General features: G+C 32.0%; 1 long non-coding RNA gene across 3 annotated transcripts in view; it reads left to right on the top strand.

The window, feature by feature from the left end:
* LOC132423341 (uncharacterized) overlaps window positions 1-26,334 on the top strand; it is a 246,573-nt gene that overhangs the window by 209,941 nt on the left and 10,298 nt on the right. For all 3 annotated transcript variants that reach the window (XR_009518969.1, XR_009518971.1, XR_009518970.1), the window contains exon 3: window positions 9,297-9,391. This is a non-coding gene — a long non-coding RNA (uncharacterized lncRNA). The remainder of the gene's footprint in view (window positions 1-9,296; window positions 9,392-26,334) is intronic.

Below are 26,334 nucleotides of genomic sequence, written 5' to 3' on the forward strand. Positions count from 1 at the left end.
AACCTATCAAGACTGAATCATGAAGAAATAGAAAATGTGACTAGTCCAGTTACTAGTAAGGAGATTGAATCAGTAATCAAAAATCTCCCATTGAATACAAGCCCAGGCCCCAGTGGTGAATTTTACCAAACATGTTAAGAGAAATTAACACCAATCCTCAAACACTTTTAAAGAATAGAGGGAATGCTTCCAAACTGATTTTATGAGGCTAGCATTTTCCTGATACCCAAATCAGACAAGGACACTACTAAAAAAAAAACTATAGGCCAGTATCTCTGATGACTATAGATGAAAATACCTCAACAAAATACTAGCAAATAAAATTTGGAAGTATACTAAATTTATAAAATAAATCAGAATTTGAAAGAAAGAAGTCAAACTGTATGGGCAGATGACAAGATTTTACATACAGAAAATCCTAAAGAATCCACCAAAAAAACTGTCAGAACTAAACAAATTGAGTAAAGCTGCAAAATACAAAATTAAAATACAAAAATTAGTAGTGTTTCTATACACTAACAAGAAGTTATCTGAAAAAGAAATAATCCCATTTACAACAGCATCAAATTAATACTTATAAATTTAACCAAAGATGTGAAAGATCTCTACTCTAAAACTATAAGACATTGATGAAAGAAATTGAAAAGGACAAATAAATGCAAAGTTACCTCATGTTCTTGAATTGGAAGAATTAATACTGTTAAAATGTAGGTTCTACTTAAAGCCATCTATAGATTCAGTGCAATCCCCCATCAAAATTCCCACAGCATTTTTTTTTACAGAGATAGAAAAAATTAAAAATTTATATGGAACCACAAGAACCCTGAATAGCAAAAAAATTCCTGAGAAACAAGAACAAAGTAGGAGGCATCATATTTCCTATTTCAAGCTATACTATAAAGCTGTAGTATTTAGAACAGTATAAAATTGGCATAATAACAGACAAATAGACCAATGGAGCAGTATTAAGCACCCAGAAATCAAACCAAGCATATACGGCTAACTAATATTTGACAAGGGAGCCAAGAACACTTGATAAAGAAAAGACAGTCTTTTCAGTAAATGGTGTTGGGACAACTGGGTGTTCACATGTAAAAGAATGAAACTGGACCCTTATTTTGCACCACTCACAAAAATTAATTCTAAAGGGGTTAGAGACTTAAGTTTAACACCTGAAACTGTAAAACCCCTACAAGAAAACATAGGAAAAAATCTCCTTGATACAGGTCTTGGTAATGATTTTTTGGATATCACACCTAAAGCACAAGTTACAAAACAAGCACCACCAACAACAAAAAAGCAGGACTATATCAATCTAAAAAGCTTCTGCAGAGCAAAAGAAACCATCAACGAAGTGAAAGAACAGCCTATGGAATGGGAAAAAATATTTGCAAACCACATACCTAATAAGGGGTTAATATCCAAAATGTATAAGACCTCATACAACTCAACAGCAACAAAAACAATCTGATTACAAAATGGGCAAAGGACCTGAATAGACATTTTTTCCAACGAAGTTATACAAATTGTCAACAGGTACATAAAAAGATGCTTAACATCACAAGTCTTGTCACTAGGAAAATGCAAATTAAAACCACAATGAGATATCACCTCACACCTGTTAGAAAGGCCATCAGCAGAAAGACAAGATAACAAATGCTGGTGTAGATATGGAGAAAATGGAACACTTTGTGCAATGTTGATTGATTGTAAATTGGTACAGCCAGTGTAGAAACATTATGAAGAAAAGTAGAACTACCCTATATTCCAGAAATTCCACTTCTAGGAATATATCCAAAGGCAACAAAAACACTAACACGAAAAGATATCTGCACCCCCATGTTCAGAGCAGCATTATTTTCAATAGCAAAGATATGAAAACAACCTAAGTGTCCAATGATGAATGAATGAATAAAGATGTGGTATATATATATATGTGTGTGTGTGTGTGTGTGTGTGTGTGTGTATATACACACACACATATACACAAACACAATGAAATACAATGAAGTACTTTTGGGCATAAAAAATGAGGAAATCCTACACTTTTCAATAAGATGGATGGACCTTGAAGGCATTATGCTAAATGAAATAAGTCACACAGAGAAATAAAAACTGTATGACCTCATTTTTATGTGGAATTTTAAATAAAGCAAAAACAAAACTCACCAAACTCACAGCAGAGGAGATCAGATTTGTGGTTAGTGGGATGGGAGAGGAGGAGGAGGAATTGGTGAAAAGTGGTCAAAAGATACATACTTCCAGTTATAAGATATATAAGTATTACAGATGTAATGTACAACATGTGACAATAGTTAGCACTGCTGCATGATACAAAGGAAAGTTGTTAAGAGAGTAAATCCTAAGAATTCTCATCACTAGAATTTTCTTTTATTGTGTCTACATGATGCATGTTAACTAAACCTATTGTGGTGATCTTTTCACAATACACTTGTCCCTCAGTATTTGCAGGGGATTGATTCCAGGATCCCACTATAAAACCCAAGGTCTGTGGGTGCTCAAGTCCCTTGTATAAGATGGCATAGTATTTGCATGTAACCTACATATATCCTCCCATATACTTTAAATCATCTCTAGGTTACTTATAATATCTAATACAGTGTAATTGCTGTGTAAATAGTTGTTGGCACATAGAAAATTCAAGGGTTTTTATTTGGAGCTTTCTTTTTTTTTTAATACTTTTGATCCATGGCAGGTTGAATCCACAGATACAGAATCTGATGGATAGAAAGGGCAAGTTGTATATATAAGTCAAACCATTATGCTGTATACCTTAAACTTACACAGGGATGTATGTCAGTTATTTCTCAATAAACTAAAAAAAAAAAAAACAAAAAACAAAAAAAGAAAACTGTATGATATGTCAGAATTTACAAATAAATCCATGTAAGCAACTTTAATGCCTGAGGCTAAAAGAACTATGAAGGGATTCAAATACTCTATGTCACTGATGGGCAAAGTTGATTCATATGAAGCTTTTAAGTGTGAAAGTCCTTAAGTTAAGAGTTAGGAAACAAAACTTTCTGCTGCATAAACTGGACCATATTGAGAGGAGGGTCAAAACGTAGCCATATGAGGAGTTGGTGAGACTCCTTTTCAAAATCCATATATAAAAAACAACAAACATCAAAGGTTCAATTGAATCGTAGTGTGTTAGTCCCTTTACTATGGTGGCAACAGTCAATTTTTTCCTAAAGAAATGCTCCTCACTGCAATAACTGAATGCTGAATACATAATGACACGTAAAATAAAAACCTAAGACCAGATGGAGGCAGAACACAAGACAATTCTGTAGTTTGAGAGGGAGCTTAAACTTTTAGGATCATTAATCTGCTTGGTTTTGAAGTCTATTTTGCCAATATAATTGAACAAAAGAATTAATGCACAACAATAATGAGGACAGCTTTTACATGCTTTCCTTTTGTTTAATTTCTATCACATTCTTGATGGATTGCCAGAATTTTGATTTTTATGTTAATGTGGGGTGCTCTGCATGTTGGATTTCTTTCTCCTTTGAATGTGGATAAAAACGACTTAATTTTTTTTAAAGAAACATAATTAATATTACTATATTTCTTTTAACCTTAGACTTCTGATAATAGACATTCCTGATCATATTTAAGGCCTTTATAAAATAGTTCATATCTTTTCACAGTCCTTGCACTAAAAAACTGAAGGCTAGAGAGATTAATTCTGTACCTCAAAATTGCCAAGTTCATTTCTACCTAAGAGATTTTGTACTTTGTTTTCCTCTGAAATATTCATCTGTGAAGTCTTCACATGGCTGTCTTTTTCTAAACATTCAGGTCTTTGTTTATTATCACCCCCTTAGAGAAGCCTTCCTCAACCAACCAACCAACTACCACACTCTATTCAATGATTACTACATAATTCTGTTTTGTTTTCCTCAATATAATGATAAAAAATACATATTTCCATAATTGTTCATGTCTATTTTCTCCTACTATAATATAAGCTTCACAAAAAGAGATCTTATCTGTTTTGTAAACTTCTTTATTCCCATTTCCTAGAACAGTACCTGACACTAGTGAGTACACAATAATTTCTACTAAAAAATATAAGCATGGTTCTGTTCATAGAGAAAAAATAAAGTTCAAATCCTAATTTGAAGAACATCAGTAAACCTAAGCAGGGACTTAATTTTGCTTTAAAAACTGCATGAAAGTTTGTTTGTCATAGAAAAAAACTGTTCTCATTAAGAAGAAAAAGAAAGGAGAGAAGAAAAGTGGACAAACCAAGAAACAGAAAAAAACAGAAATAGCTATTCAAAGCCTTTTTTCACTGACTACTTGTAATAAAAGTGTGGTAAATCCACCCTCCCCCCCAAAAAAAGAATGTACGCATGAATGGAAAACATTTTGCAATGTTGAGTAGAAGTGAAACAAGACACCGTGAAATTGTAGCCTGATGAGCTTCATCCTCATCCTGGCTCAAGTTCTAGAATGAATAAATAATCAGATAATTTGTGAACAAAAGAAAAATTAGTAATTCTTAGGACTCATGACACATGCTTATGAACAAATATAAGAAAACAATTAAGGAAAAACACTTAAATTCATAGATAAGCCCATCCTTCAGTGATAACCTGAATGTTTTGGTCTCCACCAGAGGATAAGAGTACATGCTCTGGAACCTGACTGCCTCCTTAGGTCCTAATTCTACCACATAATAGTTTGGTGTCCTTGTGTATGTTATCTGGCCTTTCTGATTAAACACTGCAATTTATTTTCCCCATATTATAACTTTATAGGGTTAGGGTCAAGATTGGGTAAGATAAACAATGTAAAGTGCTTCATGCAGTGCCTGGCATATGGGTGCTTAACAAATGTTATTGTTATTATCATTGTTGTTAGTATTGTTAATAGGTCTCAGTACGTTTAAATATTAAGTTGCAATAAATAAGATTATCTGTATCCTCCTTTCAGTACTACACTCTTTTCTTTTCAATTGATATAACGTGTTCATGTTAATAAATATAAATTAGATTATTTTTATTACTGTATACCATTGCATTATATGAACACCCCAAAGTTTTTCTAGTTATCCCCATTGTTGATTATTAAATTAATTCTTTCTTTTACAAGATATTACATTGTTAAACCTTAGATATGAAATAACATCAAATGTCTCAACTATAGTAAGTAAAATGTCAGAGTACACCTTACTATTATGATCAAAACTTAGAACTGGGACCTAATTGCTCTCAAAGAAATTGTAAAAAACTGATTCAGGAATCGCTGTTAGATATTTCAAGGATATAACCAGATATCTGATGCCCTATACCAGATATCTGATGCCCTATAGAGGAAAGGACTTCAGATCTCAGAGGAGTAAATCTTCTACCAGGGAATTTGCAGCGTGGGTCAGTATGCAGCACTTAGTGCCAAAGTCTAAGTATTGTAAAAAAGAGATGGATGCAGGCCTGAAATCTGAGGAGGATCTTCTAAACTTCTCACAGATTAGACACTCGGGTGCTGAGGTGGCAATGTAGGGGAAACACTGGAAAATTACAAATGCTTTGAGTCCAAGGCTACTTCCACTGCATGTATCACAGAGGAAGAAGGATATGCTTCCTCTGATTTTGCCAGGCTTGACTAGGGGGAACCAGAGGCGATATATTCCTGGCCTGGAGTACATGCAGAAATCTTGTAGTTACTGTGTTCCTGTAGACCTTCAGGGACGGCACTATAAAGTCCCTGACTAACTGTCTTTGGTACCTATACCCTCTTAGGGATTCCAACTTCCTTTGTTTGTCAGCAAATCTCTGGAGCTGCCATCAGGACTCTACTTTTTAGCACCTTAAGACTATGATGATGAGTGATGAACCCAGAGCAGGTTGTGTCAAAAACTGGAATCCAGCCCAATGTTGGGCTATAAGGACTGATTGCTAGGCAACAATATATGAAAAATAAAAGGTTTTTCTTTCATTATTACAGATAAATGTCATGCATCCTTAATGGTTCAATTTTGTACATAGGAGTAAGGGAGTATTTGGTAGTAATTATTATACTGACTGCATTACTATTACTAATAGTGAACGCATACAGTACTTCTCTGTATCAAGCACTGTTTCAAGAACTGTTCATATGTTGATCAATTTCACCCTTAAAAAAACTCAGTTAAGAAGGGACTTTTATTAGCCCAACTTTCTCAAATGAAAAACTGAAACATAAAGGTGAAATGACTTACACAATGTTATTTAAGTGTTGGAACTAGGATTTTATCCCCAAACTATTAACGTATACTTAAATTTGACATTGACTAAAATAAAATAAATAATAAACTAATTTCAAGTTTTTCCTTTAATTTTTAGAATATCAAAGCATGTGGTCTTTCAGCTGTTTTTTTTTTTTCCATCTATAAGGTTCATGGAAAAAGCATTTAAGAATTGATAAACTAGAACACTTCCAATAGGCAGTGAGAAGCTGGAGAGACAGAAGAGTGTGTTTGTATTTCTACACCTGACTAGTGGCAGTAGCGAGAGAACAGGCAATGATTCATACCTCAGAAGACAAAGGGAAATTTTATGTAAGAAGGAAAAAGAAAAACGTAAAAGAGATTAACACCCAAGGAGGCAGGAGCTCAGAATGTTGATATTTTGTGATTATTTTCTTGTCGCTAATTTGTACTCATCACAATAAGGACAACTGGGAACACTTTCTTGCAGTTTAAAAATAACTTAGGCCACAATTTTGTATGGTGACCATAATAATCAATCAACAATTTCAATTTGGTTAAAATGAATGTATCTCCCAAATGTGCTGTTTTTATCTTTCAGACTAGGCAAGTTAGGCCATATGATATTACATAAAGAGTTCTAATCATGAAAAAATTAGGTGTTTGAAAATGATGAGCATCTGAAAAAAAGGTAGCTGCTGGGGAATTTGGTATTAACCTTTAATTAGCAGAGTTGCCACAGTGATTATTTTAATTATAATGTTATTTCTAAAGTGTTCTGGGAGAGTACTTAATTATTTTCTAGGATAATGCCACAGAGTCCCCAGTTAAAGAAACGGCAATATAGTATTGAAATACTAACAGTACATATAATTTAAAGGTTGAATTAATAATGGCTATAACCCAATAACATGACTTAGGACTTGGCAACATCACATAATCACTAATTATGACCTTATAAATAATTATTGTTAGAATTAACTACACTAAATTTGTCTCATAATCACATTCGATAGTAAAATATTAAGGAAAGTCAACCTTACAGTTTACTGCCAGCACAGAAAAATCTAAACAGGTAAGCATTCAATTCTACAAATCTTTAACTTCACATAGAGTAACATCTGCCACATTATTTTTTTCTAATTAAAATATATGGAGAAAAAGTACCTAATAACGAAATATTTCAAGTTTGATGTTCTATTTAACATTTTATTTTTTCTATATTTTAATTCAATACAAAAGTAAGGTCTATGAGTAAGAAAGTATCTATTACTATGTTGTCATATTAATAGCTTACATATCTGTCTCATGAATTGTACTGTGATATTCTTGAGTGCATGGATTACATTTTATTCATATTTTTATTTCTAGTAACTATATCTGTGCCTGATGTAAAATAGGTGTCAAATGAGTTATTAACTTATTTGTAATGTAATCCATTTTATACAACTTAAGACTTTATAAAATAAGGCAAATAAATGGATAATATTGAATTCCGGCCTATAATTAGAGATGCAATTGTACAATGAAACCCTTATCTATATTAACAGGATATCAAAACTAAAGTCGTAATGTTTCTATAGAATATTTTCTGTAATTTTCTTTGTTTTTGACAGCATGTTTCTGGAACTGGTATGAGCACTGAGAACTAGTTGAATTTCAACACTATGTCAGTATGGAAAAATAGTAATTTTTGTTTCACATCTCAAAATACAGTATAGCATTCTAGGGAAAGTTAGCATTTGTGCATAATAAAACACAGTTTAGATTAATTAAAAATTCACATTGCTTCCTCTTATTCTCTTCATCTTACAGATATAAGATGACTTGAATGAGATAAGCCCCACCAAGAAGAATCAAGCAGCTTCTACACATTCATTTACAACATCTCTCCAACATCCACACTGCCTTAGCTCTAGTAGGATAGAGCTATCTAGTAGACCTAGGCTATCTTTCTGGGGTATTCAAGCACATTCACATTTGCCTCTGGGTACATGAGCACTGCTGTCAGCTAAGAAAAGATAAATTCCTTGCACATATGTGCAGATCTGAAGGCAGGATCATCATGGTCTCTTGTGAGGAAAAGGTCTGTACCGATTTCTCACTAGTGAATGTTGTTGGCATAGCTACCAGAAGATGAAAGAGTCTCCACAATTACTAGCATAAAGCAAAGGGCCCAGAGCATGAAAGAGAAAAGTATGTGGTAGAGTTCAAACAAAGGAACATTGGCCAACCAATCTGAATTAAATCATAAATTCTCTGTTACGAATGGAGCTTATCTTTCCTGATACATCAATGACATACAGCTGGTAAACATGAATATGTAGAGGCTGCAGAGCTATGGAAGCCAACTAACTCAGCCAGAATAGCAGCATAGGAATGAGGATGGTATTATTTTTCATTAAGTCTAGTCTGTCTATTAGCTTGTATAAACATGCATGCTGTATCCATAGAAATCTAACTAGCAAATCCTGGAAGATATCCAAGTGTTTAATTTTTGTTGTTCAGTTCAGAAAGTGCCTTTTCACAGTATCCATTTATAACAATCTTTTTTGTCACTTTTCCCTGCCATGTAATAAGAATTTAAGAAAAGCTAGTTATTATGATTAATATTATTATAGTATTTATTCTATGAAGGACCTGGTAGAAAATATAAAGATATATAATTTGTGGACCTGCCAATACAAGGTCTTGCAATCTAGTTGAGAAGACCAAACACAGAGCAAAATATCAATATACTGCAGGATGTTTAAAAATAAGGGGTAATGACTAAGTTATGGAAGAAATTATCAAATAATCAAGTACTTCAGTGGGAACTTCAGAAATGACTTATAGTTAAAAATGGACTTGAAATGCATTTAAAAGAGAACCAGAGGTACTGAGGACAAACATTAGCAACTTGAATCAGTATACTATATTCAATTGCGTGAGACTAGAAATACAAAGATGATAACCTTAATGTATATTAAGGATAGAAAGGTAGTCAAATATATAATTTAAAAGCAAATGTTTTGCATGTTGCAGGGTCTTTGCTCATATTATTCTTACCACCTTGATATATCCTTTTATTTCATAGGTTGGGAAGCAGGATATACACATGAAAAGAATGAAGTTGGACCTTATTTTATAGCATACACAAAAATCAACTGAATGTGGATTCAAGACTTAAATGTAAGACCCCAAATTTTGAAACTCCTAGCAGAAAACATAGGGAACAATCTCGACATTGACCTGGGCAATGAGTTTTTTGGATGTAACACCAAAAGCATAGGCAACAAAAATTAAAATAGACACGTGGGATTAACTCAAACTAAAGGGCTTCTGCAAGGCAAAGGAAAGTGTCAACAGAGTGAAAAGGCAACCTATAGAATGGGAGAAAATATTTGTAAGCCACCTATCCAATAAGGGTTAATCTCCAAAATATATAAGGAACTCCTACAACTTAATAACAAAAGCCAAATAATCTTATTTTTAAAATGGGCAAAAGACTTGAATTGATATTCCTTCAAAGAAGACATACATATGGCCAACAGGTATATGAAAAGATGGTTAATATCACAAATCATCAGGGAAATGCAAATCAAAACCACAATGAGATAACACCTCACACCTGTAAGGATGGCTATTATCAAAAAGACAAGAAATAACGAGTTTGGGGTGACTGTGGAGTAAAGGAAACCCTTGTACACGTTGATGGGAATGTAAATTGGTACAGCCATTACAGATAATGGTATGGAGGTTGTTCAAAAAATAAAAAACAGAACTACCTTATGATTCAGCAATCCCACTTCTGGGTGTACATATCTAATGGAAATAAAATCAGAATCTGGGAGAGATGTGAATTTCCATGTTCATTGCAGTATGACTCACAATAGCCAAAATATGAAAAAAACCAAGAGTTCATCGATGGATGAACGAATAAAGAAAACACGTATATTTATGTATACACACACACACACACACAACTGGATATTATTCATCCTTAAGAAAGTAAAATTCTGCCGTTTGTGATAAAATGGATGAACCTGGAAGGTACTATGTTTAGTGAAACAAGCCAGACACAGAAAGATAAATACTGTATGACCTCATGTATATGTGAAATCTAAAGTAGTCAAACTCATAAAACAAGAGAGTATAATGGTAGTTACCAGGAGCTGGGAGGAGGAAAAAATGAAATAATGTTGGTTAAACCATCCCAAGTTTCAATTATACAAGATGAATAAGTTCTGGAGATCTAATGTACAGCAATGTGACTATAATTATCAATAATGTAGTGTATACTTTAAATTTGCTTAGAGGGTAGATCTTAAAGGTGCTCAAAAGTAAGGAAAGAAGGGAGAGAGAGAGAAAAAAGAAAGAAGGGAATAAGGGCTGAAAGAAAGGAGAAGGGACAATAAAAAAGGAGAAAGGGGAAGGGGGAAAGAAAGAAAATGCTAACTAAAATAGTAAGAAAGACAAATGTGGTATATATATATATATATATATATATATATATATATATATATATATATATACACACACACAATGAAATATTATTCAGCCATAAAAAGAAGGAAATCCTGCTATACACAATAACATGGATGAATCTTGATAACATTAAGCTAGGTGAAATAAGGCAGTCACAGAAGAACACATACTTTATGATTCCCTTATATGATATAGGGGATATAGTATAATACTTACAGAAGCAGAAAGCAGAATGTCATCACTGGGAGCTGGAGAGAGAAAGAAATGAGGAATTACTGTTGAAACATGTATAAAGTTTCAGTTATGCAAGATGAATAAGTTATAGAGATTTTCTGTACAACATTGTGTTTATGGTTAATATACTTAAACCTTTATATATAAAAGGTAGATCTCATGCTATTGATTATTACCACAATAAATAAATAAAAATTTAAAAGTCCTCGCTATTGTAATGCACACTAGGCATTGCTTCAGAAAGCTCATTGCTATTTCTGCAACTGAAGTGCACCAGAACTCATGGTTGATGAGGTGTAAAGTAGTATACTGTAGTATAAAAAATGCTCACATTTAGGTATACAAAAATAACATAAAATATTTTATAGCCTAGAGATCATATTAAGTTCTGTTCATAAATAGAAGCAAAAAATATACTGTTTTTGCCACTTGAGGGATACTATAAAAAATAATCCATATGAATGTGATGAAACAATGGATGAAAAAGGAAATCTCTATAAAGCTGCAAGATTTTAACAGAGATTTTTTAGGTTGTTCACTTAAAATACTATGTATTAAGAAAGAAAAAAAGATGGACAGATTAGAAATTGATAATGAGTTTCATAGATATGCACTATTATTCTGAATAATGAATTTCCATTTTATACTTTTTCTTACTTGCTCAGAAGAAATAAACAATTGTAGGTAATTAATAACATGTATAATTATACATTTGTTATTCAGTGAAAAATGATAACTCATTAAATGAGAATGATCCATAATGTGTCTGTCACGCAGGAAAATGGAATACATAATTTAATATGTCACAGTCATAGATTAATGAACTCAAGTCACCTAGCAGTAACATTTCCATCCATAAGTTATCATGTTGGGGATAAGAGCTCAAATTCAAGGCGTAAAAGACATCTGAGGCAACAATAAATCAACTTGAAAGACAATATGTACCGTAATAAGTTGACAGGATATATTGAAGGAAGAAAGCCTTGCATATGGCATTGTCTTTTCAAAAATCAATTCAAATAATACAAAGAATAAAGAGGAAAAACTTATCTTCAATTCATTAGGAAATGGTCACAGGCCAAACCATAGAAACTTTGATAAATACAAGGAAATTTGGACCAAATAAAGGGATAATAGCCATAGCAGATCATAGACCACCGGAGACACACAGGACACAGAGTAAGTTAAGTATATAGAAGAGCTAATCCAGAGTCTTTTCTGAGAGTGAAGTCTAGTATCATTAGCCCAAGAGAACTTTTATGCAGCACATTCTATATGCAAAAGGGAAGCTGTAATGAGGCTAAGCAAAATTAGGTGGTAAGCAGCTTTACAGCTGCTAATCATAGAAAACTTAACACATATTAATGAATGCCAAGTTAATATACACTTAAGCCATTAATACATGGGGTTTTACCAGAGAACCAGAGAGACAGAAAGCACCCTCATGTCCCAGTGGATGGGGGTGGCACTAGGCATGAAATGAAGAAGTGCCCCCAGGAGAAAGTGCCAAGAAGATGAGATGAGCTAGTGTAATGAAAGATTATATATGCACAAATTTCTTCATAATGTATGATTAAGGTATGTCTAAAGTTAATTAATTGTGAAATTATAAATATAACCATTAAAAATAAAAGCACAGTTTAATGACAAATCCTCAAAATCATAAAAATTCAAACAAAGAAATTATAATAAATGAGCCCTACGATATGCTGAGGGAAAATTTAAAAAATATAGAACACTATATGTTTTACTCAAGTGTTTAACATAGAAACACCACACTTCATTAAATTGTTTTAAAATATATTTCAAAAGTGGTAGCTTGTAACATAGGAGCACCAAGCAATCAAGGAAGGGGAATGATCAATGTCAGTTGGTCTTGTCAGTGATAAGTTTCAGTTAGGAAATACTCCTTCTGCTGTGTTTTGCACAATGTTTAGAAGTTGTGAATAAATAAATCTCAAAGAAGTGAAAGAATAGAAACAAACCCATACTAGAAATAAGGAGTATGGCAACCTTGGAAATAACTGAGGTGGGACACATAACAGAAAGCTTAAAAATCAGGCGTGGATCTGGGTCTTCATGTTCTAAGTAACTGACGTGAAACCAGTTAATTCACTGCTGAAATAGTGTATATTGCTTCATCCTACATTTCTTTATCCTCCTGCTTATAATTTCATGATTCAAGAATATTTTACAGTGGCAAAGAGTGGTAGTTTCTTGACCATTGTCTATTCTCATGTTTTGTCAACATTTACACACACTCTGATGGATACTAGTCAATGTTCTAGAAGAAGAGAGGAGAAAGAACATGATTTGATAGACAGCCAAAAATGGAGGAGAATTTTCCTGCAGGCAGATTTGTCTACATACCCAACAAGCACTATGCAAGCACTCCAAGGCACTCTGCAGAGAAATAAACATTTCTCAGAAGATATCTATATATAGATATATATCCTCCTCTCCAAAGAAATTATCTAACTCTTGTTATTTTTTTTTGGAGTTTTTAACCAAGAGCAAATGTTTAAATTTACAAAATACCTTTTTAATATCTATGGAGCTAATTGTATGCTTTTCCCATTAATACAGAAAATTATTTGAGTAATTCTAGAATTCATAGATAAGCCATACCTGTTAATAGTATATCATTTTTTTTAGAATGCTTTTGAATTATCTGTAGTTGTCTGTTTAGTGCTACTTTTCTTAGGTTTTGATACCAATATTATGATAGCACCTTAAAAAGAATTTTAAAGATTTTCTTCCTTCAAATTGTTTAAATACAACTGAAATTTTTATTTCTTAAAAGTTTAATAGAATTGCCCCATGAAAACATCTGTGTGCTCTTTTGGAGAGTAGTTCTTCAATAATTTTCTTTCTTTTATTTATTGTGATTGGTGAGTTTGCTTTCTGTCTTCTATGGTCAGTTTTATAATTATATTTGCCTATTAAGTTGTCTATTCTACTGATATTCTAAAATTTATTTGTATAGTAATCAATATTGTTTCTTAAGATTCTTTTAAACCAGTTTTTTGTGTGTGCGTGTGTGAGGATATTTCCTTATAAGCGTTTCTTATTTTGTGATTTATGCATTCTTCCTCTTTTTTACTGTATTATCTAAAGGTTTATCATTTTCCCCCAAAGATCAAATTCTTGCATAAATTTATTAGTGAGGTCATTTTTTAAATTTTCTAATTGTAAAATTTCTATTTCTACCTTTATTAAGCTTGGTTATGCTTTCTTTGGATTTATTTTATTGTTGCTATTGTTCTAACTTTAATTTGCTCAATTCACTTATTTTCATCCTATCGTTTATGAATATGTATTTTTAGACAATAAATGCTTATCTGAATGCTGCTTTAACTGTAACTAGGGCTGTACTGTATAGTTGTTAAGAATTCCAACACTGGAGATAGATTACTTGGGTAAAAATCCTCTTTACTTCATTTACTAGCTGTGAGATTAGGAAGCAAGTCACTATGCTTTGCTGTGGCTATATTTTTCAAATCAATAAAATGTGGATAATAACAGTTTCTTTACTGAATAGTTATTATGAGAATTAAATGGATTAATACTAGAGCAATTCCTGACACCTAGTAGAAGCTTAAAAAATAGTTCTTGAATGAAATAACTACGTGATAAATATGTTTAATCTCAACTTTAATTCACATTTTTCAGAGTAACTAAAAAGGCTAGTCTATAAGCCAGGCACAGAGGCTTCCAGCTGCATCATAAATTTCTGGATCTTAAGCATAATTCAAAATCTAAAAAACACTGGATCTGATTGAACTATCTTGGTTAAGGAATAGCTCTCCTGGAAACTAATATATAGACTCAAGGTAAATGGACCCTCCCTAGCGAATTGCAGCATGACCTGGTTGGAGGTGGTAGAATTAAAACGTAAAAATAACTGAGTTTTATTTTCAGAAGAGGTTAAAACTATTGGAATGCAGAACAAAACTTAAGTTGAAATAAAGTAAATAATTATCATCTACCCTGTATGACAATGGCCTAACAGAACCAGATTTAGATTTCTGTCCTAAGCAGATAGAAAACCAAACAAAATATGTGAAACAAGTTTTTAAATATTGGCAACACAGGATTATAATTCTTGAGTAAATGGAGGAGAAAGGAAAACTCTAGAAATATACCACCTGATGGCAGTTTCCAGGGCATGAGATTAATTCCAACCCAAACCCACCAGTTCGGATGACTTGAACAGAAATAGATAAGAGTACCAGCAGGTGAAGGTGACTAGAATTTATGAGAAAGAGTACCAGGAAGGAGAAAGCTGCACACCAAGAGACATCTCTAGAGATGAGGGATCGCCTCCAGGCTTTGGATATATGCTGAGCTAGGCTATGAGAAGAAACCTCACTCTCAGGAAAGAACCCCCAGAAAGAAGTAGGCGGAAAAATTTTTGGAGCTCACAAAAGGCTAAGAAATATTTGTGCTTCCCTAAACCAGAATATAAAGACCTTGTAATACAAGGGTTTTGAATAAAATTATGTAAAATGTGTTTGCAAAGTAGGGGGTCAAAGTTAACTCTGTATTAAAATGCTCCTGGGCATCCCTCAACAAAATTTAAAAACAAGCCTGAAAAGGATTAAAACTGATTCCAATTAACTGCATAACAGAAAAAAAAAAAAAAAATTAACCAAGCACTCACTTAGGAAAACGGCAAGATGTAACATCAAATAACATACAATTTACAGTGTCTAGGATTCAATTTAAAATTAACATTCATGAAAATGAGCAATATGACCCATAATCAAGAGAAAAATCAATCAATAGAAACACACAAAAGAATGGCATAAATAATACAATGGACAGACAAGGAGGTTAAAAAAGTTGTAAATATGGTCATTATCTCAAATAAGTAGGGGAGAAAATACAAATGAAGTAGGGGAGAAAATACAAATGAAGAGTAAACCCAAATTAAACACTGAGTAATGAAAATTAATACTACAAAAGACACTATAGAAAAGATTAGTGAACTTTAGGACATAGTAATAGAATCTATCCAAATGAAACAGGGTAAAAAGGACACGACCACCAATAAAAAATTCTGGTGACCTGTGGCACCAGAAAAATCAGATTTTAGAGTACCAAACAGTCAAAAGTTTTCTAACAATTGATAAAATTATAATCATACTGGTCTCAGAATCTCAATTAAGCTCAAAAATGTTATTTAAGAGAGGAACACAAATAAAAATAGAATTCTTGTCGGAAATAATGGAATCCAGAAAACAATAGAGCAATACCTTTAAACTACAAAGGGGGAAAGTGCCAACGTAGAATTCTACACCCCCCAAAATTATATCTCCAAAATAAAGGTGAAATAAAGACATTTTAAGGCTAAACAATAAAAAGCTGATAGCATTTATCATCAAAAAATGTGTAAGAAAGATTGCAGAAGTTTTTTTCAGATCAAAAGAACATGGACTTTGGACCTATACAGAAGAATGAGCATCACAAGAAATAGCAAATATGTGCATAAATATGAAAGATTTTTCCTCATCTTAAATTCTCTTTGAATAATAAGTGATCATTTAAGGCAAAATAAGAGAAATGTAGTATGGGTTCAAAACAATGTACATGTGAAATGTATAAAAATGGTATCACAAAGGATGGGCAGGGAAGTGGATATGTACTGTAAGTTTCTTTCAAAATATATGAAGTATACAATTATTTGAAGGTAGATTAAGTTAAATATATAGTGTAAAAGACATAGTAAATACCAAAAAGAGATATAACTAATAATCTAATAAATAGCAGACTTAAAATAGATTTCATAAAACATTCTCAATTCATTCAATGGAGGACAAGAAAAATGTTAAAAATGTATGAGGAGCATAGAAAACCAAAAGGAAACATAGAAAACCAAAAGGAAAACAATACACTTAATTTGAAATATGTCAATATTCATGATTAAATATAAAGGGTCTAACTATCCAATTGAAAACCAGAGATGGTCAGATAAGATAAAAGAGCAGTATCCAATCATCTTCTGAAAGATCTACTTTTACTATAAAGCCACACATATGTTAAATGTAAACTGCTTGAAAAAGATATACAATGCAAACACTACACACAGGAAAGCTGGTATGACTATATAATATCGGCAAAGCAGATTTTGGAATAAAAATGTATCTAGGGATAAGAAGATGTCTCTTGATGCACTTAATAAAGCACTTTATTCATGATGATAAAGTGCTCAAGTCATCAAAATGGTTTCACAATTCTAGAAGTATATATGCACTTAATAAAAAGTATATATGCACTTAAACACATGAATCACATGTGATATAACTGGGAAAAAAAGCAAATTCATTATTATAAATGGAGTTTTAAGTTTTCCATTCTCAATTATCAATGATATAAGTAGGGAGAAATTCAGTAAGAATGCAGGTGGCTTGAATAACATTATCAACCAATAATGATAGGACACTTCATCTAACAACAGCAGGTTAACAATTATTTGAACTGCACATAAAATATTCACCAAGATAGACCATATTATTGGACATAAAACAAATCTCAATAACTTTTTAAAAACTGAAATCATACCAAGAAGGTTGACCACAAGGAACTTATACCTGAAATTAAAGCACAAAGACCAAAAAAAAGAGTACTTCTAGCAAAAATATTTTGAAGTTGAATAATACACCTTAAATAACCCATTGATTAAAGAAAAAAATCATGAATGAGATGATGAAACATTTTTAGCTGAATGTGGGGGATAGAAAAAATAAATATTTTGACTGTGATAGTGGTTGCATGAATATATATGTATATAAAATACAAAACTTTGAACTGTACACTTAAAATTGATGATTTTTAAATGAATATCTTGTCTTAATAAAGTTGAATTAATTAACTAATAAGAGTATTTTCCCATACTTGAATTTTCTCATTGAATATACACCACTAAAATTAAGCAAACTACATTTAAACACAGTTTTAGCAGGAATTCTGGAAAAACTATTTTTTCCTTCTCTTCACTCAAATTTTTATTACATTAATTGCTACCACCCCTTCACATTAATCACACTTATTTTTGCCACCATTTAATGCTAGTTTTATTGATCACACTTTAGTCATAGCCAATTAATCTTTTATCTATTGACACATTTATTCCACCACCAATATTAATTGTTTAGTCAAGTATTATGTTGGTATCTTCCCTTATGTATCCTAACATCTCACAATTTTGTGGCTTTCTGCCCCAAATATACAGGAAATTAATATTAGCTATTTATGTTCTATTTCTTTATATCTTACATGGAATATCATATCTAACTCGAGTTGCTTTAAAAATGCTTTCAGTTGAAATGTGTATGAACCTTGAACAATAATTACCCTTTACAAGTTATTTCCTACAATTATAACACTAAGTAACATTAAAAATAAAATATGTTAAACTTTCTCAAAATAGCATTTCTCATTTTTGCCTAAAATAGAATAAAATTAATTTTTTTCTATCTTAAGAACAAGGAAAATATCTAGGAATAACATATTGTATAATGCAAGAATATGGAGTCTACAGATACACAGTATAAAATAAATAGAGCAGAGCTTAGCAAAATGTATTCAGCTTTTAGCTTGGGGTATTCCCTGGCTTTGCTTCAAGAATGAGACAAACTGAGGAAGATAATAAAGCAACGGATCCATGAACACTTTACTGCAATCAAACACATTCTGAAACGTTCCAGAAAACAACTAACTAAAAAGTAAAAAAAACACATGATGGAGGCCTGGTGAATTATAGTGTTTGTACTCCCTTCATAAAAAACACTATAGGTAGGTTAAGGAAAGAAACCCTAGAGGCTGTACATGCTGAAAACCAGTATTTATGCAGTACCTCTACTCAGAATGTCACAGAAATAGTAGGGTGAGAGGGATAAAACTGCATTTCAATGTTATTTTAATTTTTAAAATTGCCTAGAACTGGGAATTAAACTCTGAGTTAGGTACCTTAATTTGTCCTACAAAATAAAGTTGAGGCCTCAACAATGAGGGAGTTATGCGTGCCATCTCCATGCACTGTGGAAAATCAGAGTATAACTTTATAGACAGTCCTCCTTATCTGTGGTTCTACAACTGTGGATTCATCCAACCACAGGTCGTGTTGTACTACAGTACACATTTAGTGGAAAAGAATCCATGTATAAGTGGACCTATGCAATTCAAATCCCGTTGTTCAAGGGTCCACTGTCCATGACTATTTGGCCAACTTGTCTATAGTAGGAGGAAAAGGCCAAGGACAATTATTCATGGTGACCACTGCATTTCAGCTACCTCTGGACATCTTTGATAATAAGTACAGAAACTACTGACTTTGTAATCATAAATTTATGAAAAAAAATGACAGAACATGGTAAAGAGCAAAATGTCTAGATCACTAAATGGGAAGTCCTATGAAATTAATCTACTGTAAGGACATTTCAGTAAATTAGTTTATTGCTACCAATGGAATATGAATAGATATGAATCTAAGGAACAGGCATCACATTATATTTAAGCTGAACATGAATATAATAAGGAATGGTGGCAAGGAGACCAAAAACCATACTAGAGGAATGTAACCATAATGTAGCCATGGTTTTAATTGATGTTGCTTGAAATTTATCAATGACATGAAGAAATTCTTGACTAAGTAGACAAAATGGAAAAATTGACAAAGATATGAAAATAATGTGAAAGAACAGAAGATGGACAGGAGTTACCAGGAGAATAAAAAATAAAATTTTCTAAAGGTGAAGAAAAACTGAAGGAAATCACCATTTTTCAGGCAATCAATGAATTGAATCTTAAACCTAGATATATGTCATAAACATGTTTGATGCACAAGTATATTAAAATCTTACTAGCAGCAAGTAAAAATAAAACAAAATTCCTACAAAGAATAAAACAGTTAAACATTCTCACTTAAAATGGTAATAAATGAATTGCAATTGAACTATACAACTTTGTGCCAGAAAATAAATGCTGTAATATAAAAAAAGATAAAAACAAAAAACAATTCTAAAATCTAATACTAGAACAGTAAATGCCATTGCAAAGATCAAATAAATAGACAAACCAATATCTCAAACAGATAGAAATTATGAGTTTCTGAGTTGGTGTGCATATGAAAGAGCTTGGAGATAAAGGCAGGGGAAAAGCAGCAAGAGAAAAGAAGACAGGAGAGGAGAGGAGAAAGAATAAAATTACAGAGTGTATAAAAAATAAAAAAAAATTTAGAAGTATTTAAGTACAATCAGATATAAAATAAAAACAATAAGATGCTATTTCATGTAACATGATAATTTTTATATCCTATATCAAATAAACTACCAAACTACATTAATAAATATTAGAAATCTTATTACAGTGACAGCAGAGGAAGGTCATTAAATAAAGTCTTCAAAGAACTAGTAATCCCTCTTTAAATTATTCCAGATCACAGAGAAGGAAGGAAAGTTTTCAAATATTTTTCATGAAAATATCATTATAAGGAATCTAAAGATCGACAAAGGATTCATACATTTTTAAAAAATATTGATATCACTGAATAAAATATTAAAAATAATCAAGATGACTGCACATTAAAATCCATGATCATCTGAGATTTAGTGCAGAAACAAAAGAAAGGTCTATTAATAAAATTTATCATTCATTCATTCAACAATCATTTATTTTGTGCAAGACCCAAATCCTGGGCCAAGTCCTTGCCCTCAGGGAATTTATAATTGAATGATTGATAGATAATAAATTATAAATTTAATAATATGTTAGATACAATCATTAATATGAAGAGAATAATATAAGGAGAATAGATGTGAATGGAGAATGATGGGAGTGGTTAGGGATGGCTTCCACATCAAGTCGAGTGGAAAAATAGTCACAAAATATCTGGGGAAACATTAGCAGAGGGAATAAAATCCCCGCATTTCAAAATATGTACCTTTTAAGAATATATGAACAAAAACAAAACGAGTCCTCAGTCAAAAATAAAATCAAAATTCAGAATGATAGTGCAAGCACAAATTTACCTAAATATATGAGATAAAACAAGTGAAATCAAAGAAATAAACAAATAGTTATTGAGCACACAGTATATGTCAGGCACTATGATAAACAAAACAGGTTAGGTCCTGTTCTTGAAACCCTTGTAGTGTGGAAAGCTAAGGAGACAATGTAAGATATAGAAATGTTACAGGGAACATAGGAGGGGCATCTAAATGGCTTCGGAAGTCAAAGAAGATTTTATGGATTTAAGAGTTCCAAGTAGAATGAATAGCAGCTGCAAAAGACAAAGGGAGAGAGAAAAAACAAACAAATTTTTGGAAAGGAATCCAGAATGCCTCAAATGGTGAAGGTGGGGTTAGAGGGAGAGGCAGAGGCAGAGATAGACAGCCTGGAAAGATTGGCAGAAATAATAAGACTTCTAAAATCTCACCTTAAAGTCAAGAGGCAGTGTGCAAAGGGAATAGCATGATCAGGTTTTTGTGTTAAGAAGTTATCTCTAGTGGAAGTATGGAGACTGACTTGCATACAAGATTAGGACTACAGAAAAGAGCTTGATGGGTCTATTATAACATGAGAGAGAAAGAAAAACAGGGAATGGTTAGAATAGAGGTTTAGTGGTGGAGAGGAATCTAAATATTCAGAAGATATTTTTAAAGTTGAATATAAATAGCTCCTAATGCTTTATCGCTTCCATTGTTTTCTCCTAAATTTCTCTTAAACAAATTTTTATGGCACTTTTTATCTTACATGCTTTATTTTCAGACTTCAAAAAAAGATTCTTCTTAGAAACATAGAGGAAAAAAAGCAAGGATGGGAAAAACAATTCAGAATTTCCAAGAACTGTGGGACAATATCAAGTAATCTAACACAAATAAAATTGGAATACCAATTTTAGAAATTGGTTAGAGGAGAAAAGAGAACATGAGGCAGAAGTATTTAACGACATAATAGCTGAGAATTTTTACAAATTAATGACAGATACCTAACAACAAATCCAAGAGATTCTGAGAATATCATACAGAATGAATGCCAAACAAAAATAAACAACTAGATATATCTAATTAAATCAGCTGAATACTAGAGATAATCAAAAATTCCTGAAAAGAGTCAGAGAAAAAGAGATATATTACATAGAGAATCAAACTCCTTCTGCAATATACTATTGAGGGAAGGGGACTGAATATTACCAGAGTCTCATTTTGTGTGCATGTGTGTGGAAATCTCATAAAACCCCAATTCAATAACTTTATTACTGTCTAATAATTTCACCTTAGCTTGAAAAAGTAAAACCAGTTAAACCAGTTTAAAATTGCTTGTTAAGAAAGGAGATGGTAAACCAACTGGCACAGGGCCTCATTAATTTAAATTTATTTATTTACTTGCAAGTCTACTAGAAAAGATCACTACATTGTCCAGTTATAAAAGGAGTTTGTCATCTGTAAGAATGTGAGCAACACTAAAAGTCTTAAAATGAGAATTAGTAGGCTTAAAGCACTTTGAAAGCCTTAATTTAAAAAGAAAATCTGTAACTATGTATGATGTTGAATTTTAGCTAGACTTATTGTGGTGATCATTTTGCGATATATACAAACATCAAATCACTATGTTATACACCTGAAACCAATATACGATTATATGTTAATTATATCTTAACAAAAAAGAGAAAGTCAATTTAGAATCAGAAGATTCTAGATCTGAGATTAAACATAATTTAGTTTATTGCATTAATTTTGCCTATGAAGAAAATAAAGCCAATCAAATTATTGAGACTGTTGCCCAGGAAAGTGGCACAATGTTAAAAAACCCTCAAACATAAAGACAAACATATTTAAACAATTGAGAGAGATCCTCAGAATACTAAGAAAAGAACAGAACCGGGACCACAGAGTTTCCCTACTTATTAAGTCAGTGTCTAGACAGCACAAAATGTCACTCCTATTTTTAAAATGATTACAGACAACTAACATGCTGATTGAAATCAATATCATCTATTCATTATGTACTAGAAAGAGTTAGAATATATCATATTCTATATAAGAATATATGTAATATACAGTATACATATGTATTATATATGTATACAATAATAGATTTATTTTAAAACATTCTATAATTGGTTCTTTTTACTAATTTAGACCCTTGTTGAGAATTTTGTGTGTCTTAAGGTTATCTATGATCTTATCATAAAAGAGAAGAAACAACACACTCCAGAAAATAGATGAAAGAAATATCACAAACCTATAATTCTTTTTACAGATTTTTTAAGGTGTAATTGATATGCAAAAACACTGCATATGTATATAATTTGATGAGTTTGGACATATACATGCATACCTGTCATACCATCACTGCAAAGGAGGTAAAAAGTATCAGTTTCAAAAATTTTCTTGTGTCCCTATGCTTTTTTTGTTGTAGTAAGAACACATAACTTGAGATCTACCCTCTTGGTAAATTTTTAAAGACACAATACTGTATTGTTATCTATAGGAGCTCTGTTGCACAGCAGATCTCTAGAATTTACTCATCTTGTATAACTGTATCTTTATACCCATTAACAATTCCCCATTTCCCCCTCCCTCTGGCAAGCGCCATTCTATTTTCTTCTTCTATGAGTACTGCTATTATAGATATCTCATATAAGTGGAGTCATACAGTATTTGTCCTTCTGTGACTGACATTCCCTTAGCATAATGCCTTCCAGATCCATCCATGTTGTTGCACATGGCAAGATTTCCTTATGTTTATGGCTGAAATATGCTCCATTGTATGTATATACTATGTTTTCTTTAGCCATTCATCTGTCATTGGGCATTTGGGTTCTTTCCACATCATGGTTATTGTTTTGTTTTGTTTTTTAATAAATTTACTTTTTTATTTTTGGCTGCGTTGGGTCTTCATTGCTGCATGCGGGCTTTCTCTAGTTGTGGTGAGCGGGGGCTACTCTTTGTTGCGGTGCGCAGGTTTCTCATTGCGGTGGCTTCTCTTGTTGCAGAGCACGGGCTCTAGGTGCACGGGCTTCAGTAGTTGTGACGCACTGGCTTAGTTGCTCCATGGCATGTGGGATCTTCCCGGACCAGGGCTAGACCTGTGTCCCCTGCATTGGCAGGTGGATTCTTAACCACTGCGCCACCAGGGAAGTCCATTGTTATTGTTAATATGCTGCAATAAGCATGGTAGTACAGATTTGTTTTGGGATTATAATTGTAATGTTTTTGGATACATACCCAGGAGTGTGATTGCTGGATCATATGGTGTTTCTAGTTTTTCACAAACTGCATACTTTTTTCCCACAGTGACTGAACCATTTTACATTTCCACCAACAATATATGTAAGGGTTCTAATTTCTCTACCCTCACCGACACGCTGTCTTTTGCTTTCTTGATAATAGCTATTCTAATAGGTATGGGATAACGTCTCATGTTAGTTCTGTTTTGCATCTCCATGATGATTAGTGATGTTGAGCATCTTTTCATACACCTACTGGCCATTTGTATGTCTTCTTTGAAGTAATGTCTATTTAGTTCCTTTGCCCTTTTTAAAATTCAGTTATTTTGGTTTTTTGCTATTGAGTTGTAGGAGTTTCTTATATAGTTTGGAAATGAACTCTTTATCAGATACATGCTTTGTAAATAGTTTCTCTGATATTTAGGTTGCTTTTCCATGCTGTTGTTTCTTGTGCAAAAGCCTTTTAACTTGATATAGTCTCACTTATCTATATTTTATTTTGTTGCCTGTGCTTTTTGTGTCATATCCATGAAATCACTGCCAAGATTAGTGCCATGAAAATTTTATTCTGTGTTTTTCTCTAGTATTTTTACAGTTTCAGATCTTACATTTAAGTCTTAAATCCATTTTGAGTTGATTTTTGTATGTATGACTTATATATCAGACACACCAAAAGGCAATAAAGTGACAATTTTACAGTGTTAAAAGAAATTTTTAATTTATAATTCTATGCCCAAAATATCATATGGAGAATTAAGATTATATGATAACAACAATTGAGAAAATCCATTGTCACCAAACTACAGAAATAAAGTTATTCAGTTAAAAATAATATGATACCAAACAGAAGCCTAGATTTGAACAACTACAACTAAAAAGAGAATTGAAAATGAAATAAATGTAGGAAATGTAGGTAAAATTAAATTTATATTTTTTCCTTTTAAATTACTCTAAGAAAACTAACAAAAGATTAGGGTGAATGCAGAAATATCAAGGGAAATTACTAAGTGAAAATGAAAATACAATGCACCAAAATTTGTGGAATGCAGTTAAAGCCATGCTTAGAAAAGAAAAATTCATAGCACAAAATGCTTCTATTGGAACAAAAAGCAAAGTCTCAAGTCAATGACTACAGATACTACCTTAAGAAACTGAATAAAACCTAATCCAGCAGAATAAAGGGAAAAAACATAAGGCTGGAAACTAAAGTAATAAAAGACAATAAAAAATTGAATATCCACACCACAAAAATTGGTTCTTTGATGTCAATAAGATTTATAAATTTATAATCAGGGTGATCATAATAAAGGAGACACAAATGACCAATAACAGAAATGAGACAAATACATCACTACAAATACTTAAAATATTATAGGATAATTAATACTACCAATAACTTTATAATCATAAATTTGACAACTACATGAATTGTACTAATTTTTTGAATGATTCAGGAAGATATATATGTAAATATATAAGTAAATGTATTTCTGTATCTACTAAAGACTTTGAATGTATAGTTACAAGCTTTCCAAGAAAGAAAACTCCAGGGGGTACAGATGATTTTTATAGGCGATATTTTCAGAAAAGACAAAGAGCTTCAAAACTTAGTTTCAGGAAATAGAGCAAGTCCCAACTGTCTTGTTTCACTCTTTATATGAATCTTCTTGCTGTCATATAAATATCAGATGTATCATATATATATATATATATATATATATATATATATATGTAATTTTCAATACATATCTGGCTACAATTCAGCTTACAGTTTACTTCCTAGTAGGAAGACAAAAGATAAGTGTAAAATAACCAAATACTTGTCTCATGGAATAACATATGATGAATACAAATTATGAGATATATTAGGAAGAAAAATTGTCTGCTTGTGTATCATCAGATTAAGGGAGAAAAATAGGTGAGGGATAATCTCTTAGCAGTAACAGAAAGTGCTCTTAAATAAACAGCACATGTTAAATTAATACTGTCATAGCACTTTAAATCACTTCTGAAATTTATAATAGATTTTTGCTTTGGAAGAGATATACATAGTTAGACAAATATGTAAAAATAGTGTAATTTCGAAAGCCAAGATAGATCAAGACCCACTGAATGAACACAAGATAAAGTGCAGAATTGATAATTTAATGCTTACAGAATAAGTGGAGCTAAAATATAA

Source organism: Delphinus delphis, chromosome 3 (assembly GCF_949987515.2).
Source record: "Delphinus delphis chromosome 3, mDelDel1.2, whole genome shotgun sequence".
NCBI lineage: Eukaryota > Metazoa > Chordata > Mammalia > Artiodactyla > Delphinidae > Delphinus > Delphinus delphis.